General features: G+C 41.0%; 1 protein-coding gene across 16 annotated transcripts in view; it reads left to right on the forward strand.

Moving 5' to 3' along the window:
- Window positions 1-22,749, forward strand: part of dlg2 (discs, large homolog 2 (Drosophila)) — a 216,801-nt gene that overhangs the window by 39,949 nt on the left and 154,103 nt on the right. The window lies entirely within an intron of this gene.

Genomic DNA, 22,749 nt, shown 5'->3' on the forward strand with positions numbered 1-22,749 from the left:
AATTAGTTTAACTGACCTCCGTTGTCGATATATATGTATACTTTAATGTGAAACTGTTCACGTTATTACATTAAAATGTTAAAACATGATGTGTGTTTCTTTTTAATGTTCCGTTCCGTTCCGTTTTCTTTTCCGCTTTTTCCGTGAGGGTTCCGGAGATGTTTTTATCTCCCCTTTTTTCAGGGGAGGTTACTGGGGCCAAATCCAGTGACTGTGGGCGAAGGCCTTCTTTTTAATGTGTGCCAGCAAAACAACTGAGTACTTGTATCCTCTGTTATGATATGCAATCAAGAAAAATGAAGCTCAGCGCAAATTCATGCAGGACACGGAAGTCATAAGCTCCAGCTGTAGTCAGCTAACAGCCAGCTGATCAGATCAGCCCCAGTCTCCGACCAACCACAGTCACTCTTCCAAATTAGGCGGTCTATATAAACCCAAGCCGTCATTCACTGATCTCTCCTTCAACACTGCTGCACGCACATCGCTGCTGCCGGCAAGCTTGCCTCCACCACCCCAGCCTCCACCTGCTTAATCTGAGTCTAAAACGGCTCAATTTATGTAGTTGCTACGGCTCTACTCATGCTGGGGGTATGCATTGCGCTCCCCAGATTGACCTAGCATGCTGCTTGTCAAATCCGGGGAGCTCCTTGAGCGGAGCCTTCAGCGCCAAGCCTAACTGTATGTCATTTGTCGCAATAAATGATTTAAGCAAATGACGAGAGTGTTCCTGAATGAATACTTTTTCATTTTTATTTTAAGAGTTAGCCTATAGGAGGTATGACATGAGAGTGTGTGAAGAGAATCATTTGCGTTGGTTGGCACCTCTGGCTCTGCTTCGTTAACTATTAACCCCACAAAGCTAACAGAGCTAACTAGCTCCCCTCCGGTTTATTCCAGTACTGATTTTCAGTGCCCTCTTGGTTTAATCAGCGCAACATATTTGCAATTCTCATATCATTAGTGATTATGTAGTGATTATAACTAGCACTGACAGCGCGCTGTGGAGAGAGAGATATTAACATGGTAACAACATGAGAAGACAGGATCTGTGCAGTGGGCATAGTCAGCTCAGTTTGTCATTTGATAAACAAAAGTCTGTTAGTCCCGATCACATATTCTGTATAGCTGCCGCTCAGTGGTACTGGTGCCTGGAGAGCTATACACGCTGATGAGTAGATCATGTGACTTCTTCAACAGACATCAATAGTTTTTCTTCTTCTTGTTTTGTTGGGGATTGGACAGCATTGGTCCAGCATAGCGACACTATTATCTTCATTGTTGTCTTCAAAAAACAGTGTGGCTGCTTTTGCTAAATTTTCTATTCACACACGTTAATTACATTTACAGTTTGCACAAATATTAATTTATAGTTGCAAATGCAAGTGAAATGCTCACGCTGGAGTGTGAGTGGAGCTGAAACGGACCTGGTTGGTCAAACAAGCACACCAAGCTGAAAGCTACCAAGCTAGCGAACACACTGTCTGTGTTCACACATAAAGATTAGTGAATTTTATCTAACGTAAATCTAGTTTTTAATCCCATTAAAATCCCATATATTTTAAAAATATATTCTCTTCTTCACTCCCTGTGTTTTCCTCCAGAAGCAGTTTTTGGTACGGGCTTCAATTGTACAAGCAGGAGATAGGCACTTGGTTTCTTTGTATTGCCTCATTGCCTCCGCCAAAGAGGTTATATCTCCACCTGTTTCTGTTTATTTGTTTGCATTATTGGTTGGTTTGTTGGTTGGTTGGGTAGTTGGTTAGTCATTACACAAAGTACTGAACAGCTTTCCATTAAACTTGGATGAAGGAGGGGTCAGAATAGGCCCCATAAACTTTTGGTGCAGATCCAGATAAATGACAGATCCTGGATTTTTTTTCTCACTTTCTTTAATATTGCGAGATACAGTCTTTTTGTTAGTTTCTCAGGAAGTAGTACAGGGATCTAAATGAAAAAAAAAAAATCAGGCATATTTAGTTGGCTGGTATCCTTGAGTGAGCAAAATTCGATACAGGATGTGGTGACCTTAAATTATGGTTCAGAGGTTATTGGTGGTTTAGAAGTTAGAGTGACTAGTGCAGTGCACTTTCAACCTGTGCCTGTTCAGTTGCTTGGCCTCTGGTCAAAACTACATCCAAACCTCTTCCTCGTCCAAACTGACTGCAGAGGGTTATCAAAATGTTAACATTAAAACTGAAATTAGCTGACGCCTTGTTATATGCCATGCCTGTAGTTTCAACCTGTCTCAGGGCTGGTAACTCACTCTCATTTTTACAACCTCAGAATGAGACTCAAAAAATTAACTATCTGTAGCTCACCTGGTGGGGCACATACCCATATTTGGAGCCTGTAATCCTCAGCAGCGGTCAGGTACTGTTACGGCACACTCACGCTGTTGGCTGTTCTATGTGAATAAAAGTAACAAATTATCTTTAAAAATGTTGACTTAGCATTCACAACCAATAAATAAATAAACTATATTACTTCAGAATCACATTAAGAGTTTGCCTACATTTATCTGTTGCTGTAATCATCCACCTTAATGCATACGCACTGGCTTTCTTCATCAGCAGTATGTTTTATAAAGTCATCGAAAAAATACACCTCACATTTTAGGCTTTTTTGACCCACAGCTCCATCACCATGACGGCAGTTTAGCCAGGTGTAACACTTATAAGTTTGTACGAGACAAGAGAATAAGTAGGCCTACAGTACATTAGCTAGAAGAGGTTGCATGACAATCAATGAGTTTACAGGAGAGATGTAGCCAAATACCAGAGATTGTCTCTCTCTCCACAGAGCATGTGTGATTGACAGTAGATTAGAGGGGAAGAGCAAAGGCAGATTGTTCACAAGTTAGTCCATCATGGATGCTGTTCCTTCGGGCACCTTGGTTGCTCACCTGGTGGGGCATATTTGTACGCTGGACCTGAAGAAAAAAAAAGAGTTTAAAATGCTAAAATGGACCGACAAATATACTTGGGCAGCCGTTAAAATACCTGGTTGGCCCGCCCAAGTAAAGTCTATGTGTGCAAAAAAACTGGGTTACAGCTTCTGTAGGTAAATGTGTAGAATCTGTAGCCACGGCGTTACGCTTTGTAATGGTAGTAATGGAGAGAGACCAATGGGGAATAAAATAATTGTATCAACCACTGGGGGCAGCAAACACCTTGAACTGCGGATCTGTCAGAATTGTGATATAACCCAGAGATTCCACCAGATACAGGATGTAAGTACTGTTGACAACTGGCGTCGCCAGACCGAGGAGTTCCAGCAATAATCACATAATCACTCATGACTGCAGTTATAGGTATGTATTATGAAAACAACAACACAAAGTTTTTCCGACCGAAGGATTAGTAGTTTTATTTTGAAAAGTAACTGGATGTTATATTGTTGTTTCGGTGCATGACTTCCTGCCTGCTCTGTGCTAAAATTGGCTGAATTGCTGCGTCGTGCTCTGGCATCCGCCAGAAATAGAAGTCCTGTGTATCTGTTCCGGACTGTCAGAGCTGGGACAGAGCAAATACGCAGTGTAGCGGACCTGGTGGAAGTTGACATATAGACTAGAGTGAAACCTATCAGCTCCGTAGAGCCATAACGCAGCGGACACTTGGTGAAACTGCGAGGTAAGAAAGCATTTATACCTTTTAAGTGCAGCCAGACAAACTGCTGAGATTCTTCATCAGCTTGTATTTTGGTTTAGAGGACTTAAGTAGACTTTAAACAGCGTAACTCCAAGCTTATGATTCAATCAACATTTTGTGAAATGTGTGTATGCAGCAGGTTTTGTAATACATATCAGGTCCAAAATGGCCATGTATTATGCAAGTTGATCCCATTCAAGACAGGCAGATTATGCCAGTAACAGGGTAAAGTAAGACAGTATATAGAAACAGGTAGAAGGTGCAAATACGTTCAATGGCAAATGCTGTAGAAATGTTGTATGTGGAAATTGTAAAATTGTGAAATTGTGGGAGTAAAATCTTAAGAATTTTAACTTTAACAAATAAAGGCTTCCATCTGTGAAACACATCATTTCTAATGGTTTTTCCTCTTTGTTGTTTATGGGTTGTTTTTGGATGATGAGTGGCTGTTGCCATAGGTAGTGAAAAGCAGAGCATCACCCACTCCCTTTCACCCCCACCTCTGGATACTGGGAGCTGCCGACAACCTCTTTGCAGGTTTCAATTGGTGCTTAAGATGCTGTTTCCACGTGGAAAGCAGCGGTCCCTCCTCCCTTTCTCTCTCTCAACCTCTCTTTCCCTCTGTCTCTGTCTTCCTCCCCCCCTCCCCTTGCTTTTGTGGCTGACGAAGACCTGACTTTGCTGTGCAGACGCTTTCCATCTCTCAGCATCATCCCGTCTTTCCTCCCTCCCTCTCTTTTTTTGCTCTCATCTGTGCGCTACAGTCCGTTGATAAGGAGCACTCAGTCCAGATGGGCAGCTAGAGCCATTTGGGCTGTCAATGCAGACCTGAGAACATTATTTCACCTGTCGTCATGTTTGCGTCTATTTGGTATGCCAAGAAGCTAGGGAGGCGACTTGTACAGAATAGCCGGAAAGCTAAAATGCTGAAAGACAAGGTAGGTTCAACACTGTGCGCTTTACTGATGTAGTTGGGTTGACAATGGAGGTAGAGAATGCAATTTCATGGCAGATCTGTATGTAAGACACTTGTGCTAAGGTCAACCTTGCCATGGCAATTTTCATGAATGGTGTTGCTTTTTAGAGTCAAGATGTCCAATCTGATTGTATTGCAGCAGATAGTACTACCTGTTGATTAATCGCTTTGTTGACGTCGGTGTTAGTGCTTGACTTTGGGGGTAAATTATTTGACTTTGCTCAATTGCGTATTTTGTGCCTCATTTGTGTGGGGGAGTGAGCAATGAGGGACAGACCCTGCTGCCTGGAAATCGAAATTAGATTAGATTAGATTCAACTTTATTGATATTGTGCACAGTACAAGTACAGAGACAACAACATGCATCTAACCAGAAGTGCAAAAAGAAGCAGTAAAGTGCAAGTTTGTTTAGAATAAATAGTGCAGCAGAATATAGACAGATTTACAGCATTTACAGTACATAGAGTGTAAATAGGTCTTGATACAGTATGTACAGTATGGAAAAAATTACTGGCAGTACTAAGTGGAGATACAGTATGTACAGTATATACTAAAATTACTAGCAGTACTAAGGGTGGGGTAAATCTGAATATTAAAATAGTCCAGAGTAGTGCAGTATCTGGGTGGGTGGGGGAGAATCAGTCACCGGGGAAAGGAGTGAGTATGTATGGGCAAGGGGCGGGTCACCGGTGTGTGGAGTTCAAAAAGGTGACAGACACAGGGAAAAGTTTCCCCTGAACCTGCTGGTCCGCGTGCGGAGTGACCTGTAGTGCGTGTAGTGGTGTGTGTGCCATCATTTGACTTTCTGTAGGCCACAATGAGCTCTTTGGTCTTCTTGGTGTTGAGAGCCAAGTTGTTGTTGGTGCACCACGCTGTTAGGTGCTGGACCTCCTCCCTGTAGGCTGACTCATCATTGTTGCTGATGAGACCAATCACCGTTGTGTCGTCTGCTAACTTGACAATGGTGTTGGAACCATGTGCAGGTGTGCAGTCATAGGTGAAGAGGGAGTGAGGGAGGGGGCTCAGCACGCATCCCTGTGGAACGCCAGTGTTCAGAATGAGGGTTGATGAGGTGTGGTGGTCTAACTAACAGACTGCGGTCTGTTGGTTAGGAAGTCCAGAATCCAGTTGCAGAGGGAGGTATTGATGCTGAGGTCACTGAGTTTGGTGATCAGTTTGGAGGGGATGATAGTGTTGAATGTTGAACTGAAGAACTGAACGGTAACACCTGACTCACAGGTGTTACCATTGTTGAGATGGGAGAGGGTGGAGTGAAGCGCCGTAGAGATGGCATCTTTTGTACTCCTCTTCTTGCGGTAGGTGAATTGGTAGGGGTCCAGTGTTGGTGGTAGACTGGTTTTGAGGTGAGCCAGGACCAGCCTCTCGAAGCACTTTTTCACAGTCATTAAGGCCCGCTGCAGTGGAGTATTTTGGCACCGGCATGATGGAAGTGGTTTTGAAGCACATGTGGACAGCTGCTTGGACTAGTGACAGGTTGAATATGTCAGTCCAAACCTCAGTCAGCTGCACAGCATAGGCCCTGAGGACGCATCTGGGGACACCATCAAGACCAGCAGCCTTCCCAGCATTAACCCTGCTCAGTGCCACACACACGTCGTTTGGATTGAGTGTGAGGGGCTGGTGATTTGCAGTGAGCACAGCCTTGATGGCCATCTCCTTTCAGCTGGAGTCAGACCTCCTTGTTCATCCATGACTTTTGATTAGGGAATGTGGCAATCCGTTTAAGGGTTGTAACACTGTCGATGTTGGAGTTTATACAGTCCAGAACAGAGGAGGCATATAAGTTGACATAAGTGCACAGACCTCCACATCTGGTCTTACCGGAGTCTGTCTGTTCGGAGGATGTAGTGCCCACAATCTGACACAGTCTGCGCTTATCGAAAAGACTTGAAACAAACAAGCAGATAGCCACTAATTTGAAAAATCTGGAGAGACACAGGGCTTTGCGATCTGAGCGCGCCACCATCTTGGACCTAATATACAAGGGGCATGGACTATAGCTGGTGATAATGTGCAGTTCTCAACAACTGTCCGACAAATTTTCTTGCAATTTACTGTAGATCCCTAATCCTCTATTTAGCACAACCATCAGGTCAAAATGTCCCACATTTACTCAAGTACTGTACTTAAGTACAATTTTGAGGTACTTGTACTTAATTTCAGTATTTTTATGTGGTCTGACTCACCGATAATTGTAACATCAGTCCTACTGATTATACTATAGCTACACATGTAATCTGTGACCCCCTGAAGTGTGTGCTTCCAGGCCACATTCACAAAAACAAAATGCAGTGCGCTGCTTAGCAACAAATGTGTGTGTGTGTGTGTGTGTGTGTGCGCGTGTGTGTGCCATATGGAAAGGATGTGATGGAGGCTAAGTGCTGAAGTAGTGTCTTTTTTGTTTTTTGTTTTTTACCTAAGTAAAGTTTTTTTCTCCCGCTAAAAGTGGTGCTGCAGGCTAAACCGTGCAAAGGAGGGTAGTGCAATTTGGAAGGTTGGTCCAAACACATACACTTACCTCAGACACAAAAAACAACATATATCCGCCTGCAGGGGGCAGAATAATCTAGGCCAACACGTTTTTGCCTATAACTCCCACACTGTATGTCGCACATTCAAAAACCTTGTATCCCCAGATTCCCTGAATGGAGCTGAATCACTTTGCAATGGCCACGCCCACTTCCGCCGAGAACGTTTTTTCGCAAAATCGAGAAAACTGGAAAACCTACTTTTTCGAACGCTTCCTTGGGATTTTATCCATTCTCCATGAAACTTGGCACGTACACATTTCAGCTGGACCTGATCTAAAGTCATCAAAGGAATTTTGCTCGGTCAAAAAATGCGCAAATTATTAACAAACAAATTTCTGTAGCTAGCTATAAAAATGTAAATTTGTTTGATATCTCGGTCAAACTAAATGCTATTAACACCAAATTTCAGATCCTTGGTTGCGATGAGACTGAGAAGGGATGAACCGAATTTGGCGAATTTTGGCAACTAGGGGGCACTAAAAATATAGGAAGTTTATATCTCTTGAAAGGCTATACCGATTTTTACGAAATGTGGTTGATATGATGTAGGGCCAATCCTGAGGCCGTATCTTCAAGGTGGTCGTGACTGGTCAGTGTGGGCGTGGCTTATTACAAGATAAACAACAAACATTAATTTCAGCCAAACTGTTATGCTGAGAGCTTTGACATGTAAATGGTACATATAGAATAGGACACAGTTCTTCCATACCAAAAATTGCACATGTACTCCACTAGGTGGCGCTATAATGGATGCAATCACGCTTTTGCCTGTAACTTCCACATTTTAAATAACACATTCGCAAACCTTATATCCATATGTTCCCTGAATAGAGCTGGGTTTTCTGACATAGGACACAGCTACTTCTGCTGCACATTTCCTTCGCTAAATCGCCACATATGCAAAACCTACTTTTTCGAACTGCTCCTACAATTTAAGCGCCATCTGCCTGAAACTTTGCACATAACACCTCCAGATGTGTCTGATGAAACGTTATCAAAAGAATTTTGGCACTCTGCTAGTTATAACCAAACAATCTTTTTTGCTAGCTATAAAACACATATTGTTTCATATTTCGGTCAAACTAAATGCTTTAAACATCAAACATAAGTCGATTGTTCCTGAAGTCATCCAGAGGCTCTGTGCCAAATTTGGTGCAAAGTGGCCTATAGGTGGCACTATAACGGATGTAAATGCGATTTTGCCTTCAACTTCCACATTTTAAAGAACACATTCATAAACATCATATTCACTTTTGCCCCGAGCCCGTCATCCTTTGGGGCCACCTTCCATGGGCTCTGCAGTGCGCAGTGTCCGAGTCGCGCGGGGGGGCTTGGCCCTCGTTCATAACTGCTTGTATTTCTAGTTAGGGGGCCAAGCCCGAGGGGCCGAGGGAACGCGTATGCAAGCATACGCATTTCCTGGGACCAGCGGTGCTAGGAACCTTATTGTAATTGTTAAGATATTTATTTTTATTTTTCTCCGGCTAAAAGTGGTGCTGCAGGCTAAACCATGCAAGGGAGGGTGGTGCAATTTGGAGGGTTGGTCCAGACTCCTGCGAATATCTCAGACACAAAAAACTACATATATCCGCCTGCAGGGGGCGCTATAACCTAGGCCAACACGTTTTTGCTTATAACTCCCAAGCCGTATGTCGTACATTCAAAAACCTTGTATCCCCAGATTCCCTGAATGGAGCTGAATCACTTTACGATTGACCACGCCCACTTCCGGTTAGAACGTTTTTTTCGCAAAATCACAAAAACTGGAAAACCTACTTTTTCGAACTCGTCCTTGGGATTTTGTCCAATCTGCGTGAAACTTGGCATGTACAGTCTGTAGCTGGATCTGATTTACAGTTTTCAAAAGAATTTTGCTCGGTCGAAAAATGCGCAAATTATTCACGTACAAATTTCTGCAGCTAGCTATAACAATGTAAACTGTTTAATATCACGGTCAAACTGAATGCTGTGAACACAAAATTTGAGATCCTTGGTTGCCATGAGACTGGGAAGGGATGAGCCCAATTTGGCGAATTTTGGCCACTAGTGGGCGCTAAAAATATGGGAAGTTTATATCTCTTGAACGGCTACACCGATTTTTACGAAATTTGGTCAGTATGATGTAGGGCCAATCCTGAGGACATATCTTGAAGGTGGTCATGACTGGTCAATGTGGGCGTGGCTTATTATAATGATTCCAAATCGGCACACATTCAGCCTTCTGCACTTCGGGTGCACTTCCCATTACAGCGAATACCACGGCTAAGACATTGGCCTGTGTCCTCACTTTTGCCCCGAGACGCCATCCTTTGGGGCCAACTTCCGTGGGCTCTGCGGTGCACGGGGTCCGAGTCGCACGGGGGGGCTTGGCCCCCGTTCATAACTGCTTGCAGTTCTAGTTAATATTTATTTTTGTAATACCTGTATCAAACCTCCAACCTACTGACATTCGCAGACCTTTGCATTCTTCTTTTCTGATGCTTTTCCAGGCTTTCCCCACAGCCTCTGTCAGTTTTTGTTTGTTTTAGGGTATTCATTCCTTCAGTCTTCTCTTTAGCAGTTAAAATGCTTGCTCAATAAGGTTTCAGTCTAGAGATTGACTCGGCCAGTCTAAAACCTTCCACTTCTTTCCCCGACAAACTCCTTGGTTGTCTTGCTGCATGACAAAATGTTTCTGTAGACGTCTGAGTTTATTTTGCTGGTACCATCATGTGTTTCATCATCATTGAAGATCAATGAGGACATCCCAGAAGAAGCCATGCAAGCCCAAGCCATGATATTGTCTCCAGCTTTTTTCACAGATGAACTTGTGTGTTTGGGGTCATGAGCAGATCTTTCTTTCTCCACACATTAACCTTTCCATCAGTTTGATAAAGGTTCATCTTTGTCTCGTCAGTCCATAAAACTTTGTCCCTGAACTTGTGAGCCATGTCGCTTTACTTTTTGGCAAATTCCAATTCTGGCCTTCCTATTCTTATTGCTAATGAGTGGTTTCTATCTTCTGGTGTGGCCTCTGTACTTTTGTTCCCGAAGTCTTCTGCAAACGGTGGATTGTGATTCCTTCACTCCTGCCCTCTGGAGGTTGTTGGTGATGTCACTGACAGTTGTTTCAGGGTTTTTCTTTACAACTCTCGCAATGTTTTGTCTTCAACTGCTGGTGTTTTCATCCGTTGCTGAGTACACCAGTGGTTTCTTTCTTCTTCAGGACATTCCAAATGGTTGTCCTGGCTATGGCTAATGGTTGTGCAATGACTCTGATTGATTTTCCATCTTCTCTCAGCTTCAGAATTGCTTGCTTTTCTCCCATAGACAGCTCTCTGGTCTTTGTGTTGGTTACACCTTTAACTATAAATCAGTCTGCAAAGGCAAAGGTGAAAAGGTGAAACTGAGACGTTCAGTGCTATTTGTTTGAATAATCAGTGTAATAGGACACAACTGGGCAGCAAAAAAACACCTGTCAGTCACATGTTCCAATACTTTTGCTCATTTGAAAAATGGGTGGGTTCAAACAAATGATGCTATCCTCAAAGTTTTTTACCAGATCTAGATGTGAATACCTGGAAATTAAAGCTGAAATACTGATCTCCTGTCAAGTGCGTGTGCAAGCTATTGAGGGCTACGTGTCTGTGCACTTCAAATGGTTGGCTGCTCTGCAAACACCCCAAATTAATCTGTCTGTACAGCTGTCCACAGCAAACTCTATCTTAGTCTTATTTCAAAGGACTCTGGATCACTGCAACCCCCACAGCCGTTGGATGGATGTCTGCTGTCAGAGATAGTGTAATTGCAAATTAAGCCAACATAAATACACCAACAAAGTAGTACATAATATGACAGGTGAAGGTTTTGGATAATACTTAGTAGTTGCAGAGACCTTACACTTGCATTAGTTTACAAATTACCTTAAAATCATTTATTTACAACAGGTCCATGAAGGGCCCACAGGCCAAAAATTACAAGTCTAAATGTATGATGGGCACCTGAAGATGCCATCTTGCCGTGTCATTCATTGAGCATGGACATAGGAGAGCTACTGTATCTTAACACTCCTACAGTCTGCTTATTTTTTGCGCAGCCATTGCCGCTGAATGGGATGAGTCATGTTTAGATTGCATTCACTGTCAGCATCACCTTAATAACCTTTGTCCTTGAGCTTCTTCAAACACACTCACCTACTCATCACCATGAACCATCCTGTTCCCTCTTTGTTAGCATTGTGTCTGAACCGAACAGTAATTGTTGTCCTGGCCATTTCAAACTGTATTCATAGTTGGGCTGCACATTACCTCCTGGTTTTAACAAAATCATAGTATGGAAAGTATGTCAGTATGTCATTAATCAAATTGCAAAAGCTGACCTTTTTAGATAAAGTAAAAATATGTGACAAGACAGCATGATAATGAAGTTCCGTAGTGCTGCAGAGATGTCCTAGCCCACAGAGTCATTTCTACAGATGTAGAAAACATGTTTACAGTACAGACACCGACAAATGTCATGTCATCAGGACTTTTGTGAAAATGGAAATTATGAGGCAAATTCATTCCCACCAATGGTGGGTCATATCACAAGATCACAATATTTGTGAAAAAAAAGAAAAAAATTGTATTTGTTATAGTATATAAGTATAACTATCAGCTAATTAGGGGTGATAGACAGCTGAGTACTGAAAAATCAGTTTATTTGAACAAAAATCTATTTGAATTTTAATAATACCGTATTGACTCGAATATAGGACGAGGTTTTTTTCGATGAAAATTATGTGAAAAAGTGGGGTCGTCTTATAATCGGGGTCTAACCGTTGACACATGCTGATAGTTGTCTGGGTCGCTACACGACCGCAACAGCAGGAGGGCGCCAGCTTATTAGAGACGTCACTTACACTGTGGCTGGGGTTATCTGTCAATCACAGCGGAGAAGAAGTGACAGGAGATGAAAAATGGAGAGACGCGGTGATTTTACGAAGCAAAGTGGATCAAGTGTGGGGCAAGTTAACAGACATCTGAGGCGGAGCTATGATGCTAATTTTAAGATAATGGTGGTCAATGAAGCAGAGGCGCCAAACAACTGTCAGCCAGCCAAGAAATATGGAGTTATGGAGTGTAACGTCCGAAGATGGCGGGTCCAAAAAGATCGTCTGAAAACGCTAACAGTAAGAGAAAAGCTTATCGTGGTCCTCTAAGCGTCCGCTTCCAAGAGATTGACAGGAGGGTATGTGAGTTTGTTATTGAGAGACGAATTTTGGTTATATGTTTAAAAAAAACAATAAAGCTTTGCTTGTCGCTGCTCCACAAATAATGATAATAATAATGATACATTTAATTTATAGAGCACCTTTCTAATGGTTCTAATTACATGTTTGTAAACAAGACGAGAAAGTAAAAAATAAATAGTAACATAAAAAATGAAATGTTACCTCATATCAAATCTTTAGTCATTAAAGAAAACAAATAATACTAACAATAATTCTTTCTCTCTCTCTCTTTCTCTTTCTCTCTCTCTCACCCCCCTTTCCTGTGGTTGTTATACTCACCATGTCACCATGTGCTGGCGGCAGAACAGCCATTTGTTGTGTTGGAATTAGCCCTTTTGGATAATAAATGTGCAGCAGGTGTTTTTTTAGATGACTAACGGTGAGCATCTGGAGAACCAAGTGACACAGAAGCATGGTAGTGTGTGGTCAGGTTTTCTATTAGAATCTTTCTTATATTTTTAAGAAGTTCAACATGTCTGCTGTGAGCAGAGTGCAGTTATCACATTCAGTTTACCCTCTACCTTGTTTTATGTATACCTGCAAGTTGTTATCAGTGTCACACCAGGCACATCTAATCCTGCAGTCATCCAGCATTAAAGCAGGGAGCATTGCTGCTTTCAGGCAGCTTGGGCCTGAGGCCTGAGTTGTTCCAACATCCACACATCCTCCTGCAGCCTGATCTATCAGAAGACAGGCAGAGAGAAAATGAGAAAGACACACAAGAGGCCAGTGTGTGGGAGGGAGATGGTCATTGGCTGCAAGCAAGGGAAGAGGTCATCAAGAAATAAACAAATGAACGAGACCAAGAACACAACGGGAGAAATAGAGCAATACATGGAGACAGACTGGTAGATAAAGCCACTGATCTCCCTCTTTTCTGGCTGAACCTCTTGTTTCTGATTGTTCCAATTACCATAGAATGAGACAAAAGGCTAAAGCTACTCTATTCTGAGAATTTCAATTAGCCTCAAACTAGTATCCAGCATTGTATTTGATTTACCCCACTGCAGCTACTGTGTTGTTTCCGTTCAGGTTTCTTTTGGCTCATTTTGTGGGTTTGGATTGGTGTTGGATGTTTGTTTGGCATGGGCCACTGTGGCTCCACCTCTTTTCCTGACGTGCTCCATCGATCTGTCTCTAATCTCGTTTTGGCTTCCTGACAGAGCTCACTTCCCTCAGGCATTAATTATGCCTCCATGTGATTTATATCAGTGGGCTCCAGTACCCAGCACTCTTCCCTGTCTAATCCAATCGGATCCACGTCTGTAGCCCAGCCACTGCAGCTCTCACCCAATCAGATATATTGAGTATGTGTCGCAAGTGTTTCCCCTTGCTTACACCGCCCTAGAGCAATATCACCCATCAGTCCTCAATGGCTCCACTACATCCATTGTTCTAAAGTCCTTCTGTGTAAAGAATGCATTGTGTTGTACCATAACACAGCTGTGAAGAGGGTAGATGTGTCCAGTGCAGAGCATCTAATCCACACAAACTCCAGCTCATGGATGAAAAGTCGGTTTTAAAAACAGAATAAGATGGTATCTAGAGGTCCAGCTGATCCATGGATTATTTTACTTCTGAAGATGCTGATGCGGTAAATTACTGAACTTTTTTCTTCACTGGAATATAAAACTGAAACAGGATGACTGGTTGGATGTAGAAGCTGTCTCACCTGCTTGGTGACCTTTGTCAGACAGGATATATTTGGATGTACAAAAGCAGGATCAAGATGAGCTTTATAGGCAAGCAACGCTGGGACAGCATGATTAACACCTCATCTCTGGGCTACACTCTCCATGGAGGAAGTGTCCCAAACCTACTGTCCCCTCCACGTTCCGAGGGCCTGGGGACCCTCAAGAAGAGACTGTCCATGGACATCTTGCGGAGCTGGGCACCAGACCTGGGGAGCCTCAGTATGGGGCTCAATCTCAATTTGGCTCCAGTGAAATGGCCCTCACTAGTTACTGTGTGCAAGTGGAAACAGACCTTAATGGAGAAGCTAAAGAAGAGACACTGTGGCAATATTGACAAATCACAGGTTAGAAAGCTCACACTTGTTGAGGCTTGGACCTTGTTATGGAATGTTTTAATTGTTTTCTTTTAGAATGTTTAGGCCTTCTTTTGCACATTCCTTTCAGGCCCTATAATTAATTAATTTAAATAAATATAATAGTATTTGAATCCCACTCAGATTTAGACTCCTCTTCAAATTCAACCTTGCCAAGAAAGCAGCATCAAGACAAACAACATGCAGACAAACAGCAAATACAAATTAATGTCAGTTTAAAAGAGCAAAAGGCAGCAGTGCAATGCTATTTTAATCCTGACTTAACAAAGATACTACCTTAATGACTCTGCCAAAGACTCCCTCAAACACAATAAGAGAGCAGATACATATAATGAAACCATCTAATACGCCTCTGACTTTTCAGCCCACTTTATTTGTTATATGTAGTGTACTTAGAAATGTAACTTTCACCAAGTTCCTTAAATGTTTGGAATTCATTAGGTAGAAAATATTTTCTATTAGACTTGACATGTATTAGTTAATAGAATAGCTGACTGGTAACCATTGGTTTAATGCAGGTTTCACAGAGATGATTTCCACTGCTGTCTGGGTTGTGTCATTAATGACAGAATACTCATAATGTCACACTATACTTTGGAGGTTAGTACTCTTTTAGTTGCATAGAGTACAAAGGAATTATGATTTAAACTACATTTTCTTTCACACTAATTGACCGTGTGAAGTACATGCTTAAGAACAGTTCATTTTATAAGGAGATGTTTTAGCTGGTGAAGCTGTTGGGTTGTTAGGATAGTCGGTCCTTCGGTTGCTTTTGGTTGAATCCATTTTGATTTGGTTGGATGTGAGCTGGGAGCACAGCTTCTAGCTGTTTTCTCTCCACACGAAACTTTTAATGTCAATGTTTTCGCTCATGATAAAGCTCCTAAAAGCTGATATTCATCAGGGTAATATGATATCTTTGTTAATGTAACTTATTATGTAATAGTATTACTATAATGTATTATGTTCTTTGTAAATTATTTGTAGTAGAATTTGTTATGCTTCACCTAATTTGTGGAAGGGTAAGCTCAATACATTTATAGTAATTATGACAATTAATAGATTTAATACTAAGAATATGAAAGACTTTTAACATGTCACTGGTCTTTGAAAAACTCTGAGAGAAAAGATTTGAGGTTTATAATAATAATGATTCATTTTAAAAAGCACTTTTCACAATATGCACAGATATGCTTTAATTGATGTTTGAAAGAAACCTAGAAGACACAATAAACCTAGAAAACAATACGGGCAACGGATATAAAAAAAAACAACTTTTAAAAAGGTGAGTTTTATGATAGATGCAATCATAGATGTGTTTGTGGAGAGAGTTCCAGAGGGGTTAGCTGTATAATCTAAATGTATTGTTTGGTCCTTGATGGTGTGCAATGTCTCCTACAGGTTGAGAATTGTGGTGGTGGGTAGCGTGGCTTTGTGTGTCATGGCTTGACATGGTGTGGCATAGCAAACACCTCTGGGTAGAAAAACCCTTTAATGATGCTTTTTCCATGTTCAATCCTGTCATAGATTATTAATGATATAACTTTCAAAACCCAACACCAAACTAGCAGTCAGACTGAGAAGCACTACTAGCTAGCAAAGCCGCACAGTACATGAAATAGCTACAGCAGAAATGTTAGATATTGCGATCCACTGTGTTTAACTATATATCTTTAAATGTCACAGCTACGACTGATAAAAAATAAATAAATAAAAAAAAAAGAATAGTTCTACAACAGCTGGTTGCTCTGTTCATCACTCAGTGCTAATTATATCAGCTGCTTAGGCCTATTCAGTTGCCATAGTTAGCTTAGCATCTTGGTGCAGTATTCATTTTTGTATTTTTGCTGCAACTCACCATACCAAAAGTTCCTCTGTCACTTGGTAGGTTTTGGTGAACAGGGCTGCTCTCAAACAGGTGCTCACACACACACACACACACACACACACACACACACACACACAGATTCCTCTGCCTACAGTGTTACCCAGCATGTGATAAATGCTGTGACATAGCACCTATCAACACACCCTTCATTTGACCAACTAACTAACTTTTACTGTGTGCATTATTAAATGACAATGTCTTGATTGGGGGAAAAAAAAAATAAAAGAAAGTTTTAGAGAGAGAGAGATTTAAATCTAGGCAGATTGTAATCTAACTGGCCAGTCGGCCCAATCACAGCCTGTGGACAGATAGGTTGGTGTCAGGATTGGAGGCTGCAGGATGGAGTGTGGCCTTGCGAAAGTGAGTGAGGTAGGAGGGGGCCTGCTCATGGAGGGCTTTGTATGGGAAGTGAGGAAGTTTGAATGTAATCCATTATTACACAGGGAATCAGTGGAGGTGTTTTAGGAGAAGGATGATGTGGCAAGTGCAAGCTGGAATGAGTGGGCAGGCAAACAGCAGAGTTCTGGATGTGCTGGATGGATTTTGGATGATGTACCATAAAGAACACGATTGCAGTAGTCATGTAGGGATGTGGTGAAGGCATGGGTCAGAGTTACAGCAGAGGAATGGCAGAGACAGGTTTTAATGATGAGAGCTGTATGGTGTTCTCATAAGAAGAGTCAAATGTTGCTATAAATGTGTGGATGCGGTGATGGTGGTGGGGCAAAGTTGTGTGTGGTTTGGCATGAACTTTGGGATTATTGATGATTATTTGGGATTCTTCACCGTCCAGTTTGAGAAAGTATGCTTACTTCAAGGATTTAATTTGAGTAGGCATTTGCGAGTGAGTTGCTGTGGAAGTTAACACCGTGTCAGTGGGAGATGTTAACATTTGTTTTTGTTTGTAATTCACCTTTCACAAATTTACAAGTAAAAAAAGCTGCACTGCACACTAAGATGGCCTGAAGCTCTTGTTCTTTCTCTCAATATAAAGTACTGTTTGTAAGTATTTGAATACTGAAACAAGTTTTTTTAATGAAGACGTTTTGGTTTCGGGGTGATCTATAATATATTACATTTATAATTAGGTTAATTGTTTCAGTGCACTGATGTCATTTTAGACAATAAAGTGTATTGGTAAACTGTAAGATATTCTGACACCTTTATATATTTTTTGTCACAAGTGTTTGATAACCCACAATTAGGGATAATTGTAAAAACTGTGTATATCTGCAAATTTATCGATATCGGAATTTTCTAGTCTCTAATATTGGAATCAGCATTGGCGCCAAAAACTGCATATCGGTCTGGCTCTACTCATTTTAGAAACCCATATTCCTTTATTTGAATATATGGCAGTATCAGTGCTTGATGCTTTCCTTTCTATAGGTGTAATCAGGTTGCCTTGGGCCTTATATTGTTTGTGTGGTTGCGATTTTTTGAGCAGTCATATTGGTCAGCTTCACTGATTGCATGCCTGAAAGAGCAATAAACTGTGGTCCAAATGTTCACTATTAGCTCTCTTCTCATTTGAATAGAGAATCCTTTGTGATTGTACAACAATGTTTTTCATAAACATTCAACTAGATTCATTCATTCAACTTGGTTAGCTTGGGATATTTTTTCAGACCAATATCCAGAAATATGTCAGTACTGGTATGTAATCATTTAAACAAGTTTCATCTTGTTTCCTCACAGGTAACATTTTAAATAAAAGAAATGATCATAGCCAATCATTTGATGAGACATTAGTTTGTATTGTGTGACAGGAAACAGACTAAATATGCCTTTGCAGCAGAATTTCATTAGCTAAAAGTCTGCGAGATTAAATATATAGATTTGGCCTTTTGGATTCCCCATTCCAAATTTTAATTTCTGACACAATGTGGTGTCAGTCCTGTGTGTTTTTGCATGTGTGCATGCATACTTTAATGGATATGATTATCAACTGACGCTCTGAGCTCCGTGTACAACACAGGAAGAACAAGCCAAAGAAGATCCTGACTGCACGGAAAAGTAAGACAATGCCTCCTAAGTCAGACCTTTAGTGGGATCAATTGAATGAAAGCCTGATGGAATTGAAGAAACAACATCGGATTGTGACCGATGAACTTGGGAAAGATCTGATGGCGGAGTTGAGAGAGATGAAGAAACAGATAGAACCTCTCAACAAGGCAATGGCTGAAATTAAACAACTCCGGCAGGAGAATGAGAAAAAAGACCAGCTGATAAAGGAGCTGGGAAACAAAGTGGAGGAGCTGGATCAACAGGGAAAGCTCAATGATGTGATTGTGACTGGCCTCATAATCAAGCCTCCAACCTACGCAGCGGCGGTTGCAGCTGGGAATTCAGCCCATGAGCCTGGTGAATCTGAGATTAAATCTGTGGAGAAGCAGGTGTCTGAGTTCCTGAATGGTAAAGGCATCGAGGTGAATTTCGGCAACGTGGAAGTATGTTACCTCTTACCTCGAAGGAAAGAGTCAGCAACTCGAGCTGTCATCCTGAAATTCATCAACAGAAAATACAAGACTGCACTGCTGAAGCAGGGCAAGAAGCTCAAAGGCTCGAATGTCTACATCAATGAGAATCTCACCAGAAAGAATGCAGACATCGCCAGAACAGCTCGCCAACTGAAAAAGGATGGTAAGATACAACACACCTGGACGGCTAACTGCAGAATCTACATCAAAACAAATGGAGCATCAGCTGAAGAAGTCAAAATAATCCAGATCAGGAGCAAGGATGAGTTGGAGAAATACAATAACTAAGGTATGGCTCACGAACACTCCATAACTACAGCACAGCAAAGTTCAACGGTTCTTACACGGACTGAAAGTATGATGGGAATATCTGAAAGGATTGCTGAGCTAGGAAGTGTGGAGTTCATTACAAATCAACATGTGAATCATACCTTATCTGACCCGAACGAAGGAATTGACCCGGATAATCACTTCTGTTTCAACATGACTGGGAATTGCAAGTATTATACTGAAGTTCAATACAGAGACAGCGCTGAGATGGACAGGAAACTGTCTCTAATTCACTTTAACAGCAGGAGTCTATATACCAACTTCGGCCACATCAAGGAATACCTAAATCACTTTAAAACCCCTTTCACCATCATTGCAGTGTCGGAAACATGGATTAATGAAGACAAAGGCACAGATTTTTTCCTGGATGGATATAATCTTGTAAAAAGTATGTACATTCAATCGTTGATCAGTACAGATCAATACAGGAGGGTTGATAAAGGTCAGAGGCACGAATCAACAGACACTGTGCAGACACTGTGTTGAGACGGCATGTGAGCATAACAAATACCATTTGTACCCAAACAATAAGTTGAACCTGAGAAAATTGTATGGTCCAAGGCCAATGCCAGTTGTACATAGCAGGATGTTGTTATAATGTGTATCAACAATGTGAGATAACTTGGGTACGAACACTGTGACACTACTGTGAGTTATCAGAGGTTCTTCTGAGCTGTGAAGAACTCAACTAGCCCTGTAAATCGGCACACAACAGTAGACACACATGTAATCTGTATGTACTGTCTAGAGCTTGAATTCACCTCTGTATGCTACTGCTGTAATATGTTTTGTCAAAGGTCATAACAAAAGAAGTTGAAAAAAAAAAAAAAAAAAAAAGAGAAAAGAAAATGTAAAATGCAAATGACAAGAAAAGATCAGGATGAAGATTTTATCCTGTGGGTAATGGGGGCGGGACTTGATAAGCTTTGGCTTCTCCCGCTTTTCCCTTTCGGCCATGTGTATTGTATTATTTGAACAATGATGAAATGTGATGTTTATGAATTGACATGCCCGAAATAAACAACATAAATAAATAAAAATAAATAAATATGTGTGATATGTGATATCAGATCAGAATTTAATTTCAAACCTTTATTTAAACTTGGAGAACTATCGAGGTTGCCCTTCATTTGCAATAAGGTTGTGTTACAAACAAATTAGAAAAAGACAAAAACAGGGCAAAACAAATAAAAGTCAGTTAAAACGCTTACAATGTAAAGCAGAGAGGTTAGTGATCACTGTTTTAAATTGTCAATAGGTTAGTAGGCTATTGATCTTTATTGTGTGCTGAAGATCTATCTGGGCGCTAACAGAAAAGGCTGACTGAATTCAGACTGTGCTCTGTGTGAATGATAGAGTCGAGGGATTTAAGAGTGGTAGATTACAAGATCATTTGGAAATTGGTCCTTAATCATCTAGGTCATCTCTGTCTCCTCCTTTATGTAAAAGGATTAAATGAGCTAACTTCCAAACAAAAGGGAAGATGCTGTTGTGATAAAAAGATTAAATATATGTCCTAATGGCTCAGTGATAAGTGGTGCACCAGTCTTCAAAAAAGTGCAGGATCTAAATTGTCCTCTCCAATTGAACTCCAATTTGAGGCAATGACTTGCAATGATTAGGAGAGACCGTCTGAAAGGTAAACTGAATATCGTGGGTCATGACACATACACAACCATTTTTAATATGGACAGGCCCTGTTTAAACCTTTTGAAATAAATGCCCAGCATCAGCAAAGTGTTTATTGAGAGCAATGCAAACCTCTCTCTGCTCAGAAATCACAGTCACCACGTTTAATATTGAGAGATAGAGATTTAGTGGTTATGTTTTTGTTTAAGTAAACTGCATTCCAATAATTTGCAGGGTTTGAATAGCAGCTAGTCATAAGGTCTAAATAATAATTACATTTGGCAGCTCTCACAGATGATCTGCATTTATTTCTAAGCTGTCTGGATGATAGCCAGAGTTTTGGCTCTCTGGAGGGTCTGGCAAGTGACCACACACTGTTTAAAATAAAGCTGATAACAGGTGAAATCCAACCAAAACTGGAGCTGCATCTAACTTTGCATGCAAACTAAGTAGAAATGCCTGTGTGTAATGCTTATAGTATGTACATATAGTATGACCAATGCACATGGGTGCTTGAATGCCCACCCATATAATTATCACTAGTGAGTTATAATGAACAAGCTGTAAAAGGAAAACAATACATTTTTCTTACTGTATTGAATTTTATGTTTGCAATCGGGTCTTTGATAAAAGGCTGCTGTGATTCTAAAATACTGGTAATACTGTGCGACTGAAGAGAGCAGCAGATTTTCCTCCAGCATACTCCTTCAGTGCTTCTCGTTAGTCAGGCCTACTGCTTGAGAATGATCTGTAAGTGCCCCCGTGTGGTAAGATCCATGTATTGCATAAAATGCAGTTCACATTGCTTTACTGTGAAATGACTGTTTCATACAAGGTTTCAGTCCACCTTCAGTTTCCAAGGAGTTAAAAGTTTCTTGACTTTGTTTGTATGGCAGATTCAAGGTGTACTTCCTCTTACAATTGCTGCATATAATGGCATTCACATTTTGTTATGAATGTGGCCTTTTATCCCTGATAGTTTGACCAGAGAGATTGTTTGCATCACCAGATTATTGTGATTTTCAGTTTATTCCATTCATTTGTCTTCAATGTATATATCCTTTTCTTTGTATATCTTTTGATATCAGATAGAAATGTCATCATACCTCCATAAAACCAATGTTTCTGGCATCACTAGTTGAGTAAAGCATTTTGTTGCGCATTTTGATTGAAATGCCCTGTAAAAAAAAAAAAAAAAGCTAGGAGTGGGGGCCTTAACTGGTAAATTATGCTTTTGTGTCCTGTAATCCTACACCATGAATGAAAAAAGCAGGTCACACATCAATGTCACAGGAGGGAAAAATGGCCAATTACAGCAATTCAGCGTTCCTACCAACAGTTCTTGTACACTGTGCAGAGAAGATTGTGCTCCTTAGCGCCAGCGGCCAATGTGGCTGAGTGCTGTACAATCAAGTGGCACTGACACACTAAATAACCTGTCAGATTTTGATTGGCTCATCCTGGGTTTGTGTCAAGGGTCAAATGGTATCCGAGTGGATGGCAATGGGTATGTTCCATTTCAGCTAAATATCATCCACCTTTCCCTAACTTGTGTCTTTTTCCTTGGTTATCACTCCCTCCTACCAATGAAATGACATGTCCTTTCCTCTGAAGTGTCACATGAAGCGACCCAGCAATCACAGCTGGATCAGCTGTCAGTCGGCTTTAACAGACAGACCAGGCTTTGTACAGACATCAGATGAATTCATCCCAAAAATGCCATTATCTATATATATTTAGATTATAGCACAAAATGTAACTAAAGGTGTGATCAGTTCAGCTATTTACATGATTAAAGTTATATTGAATATAGTTCAGACCTACACTTGGGAATTAGATTGTGATGAACTTGATCAACAGATGGCCTAAAATAAGATGTTATTTATTTTGCAATTAGTGCCCTGCATTATTTTAGCTGCGGTCTGTGT

Source organism: Sparus aurata, chromosome 13 (genome assembly GCF_900880675.1).
Source record: "Sparus aurata chromosome 13, fSpaAur1.1, whole genome shotgun sequence".
NCBI classification, from domain to species: Eukaryota; Metazoa; Chordata; class Actinopteri; order Spariformes; family Sparidae; genus Sparus; species Sparus aurata.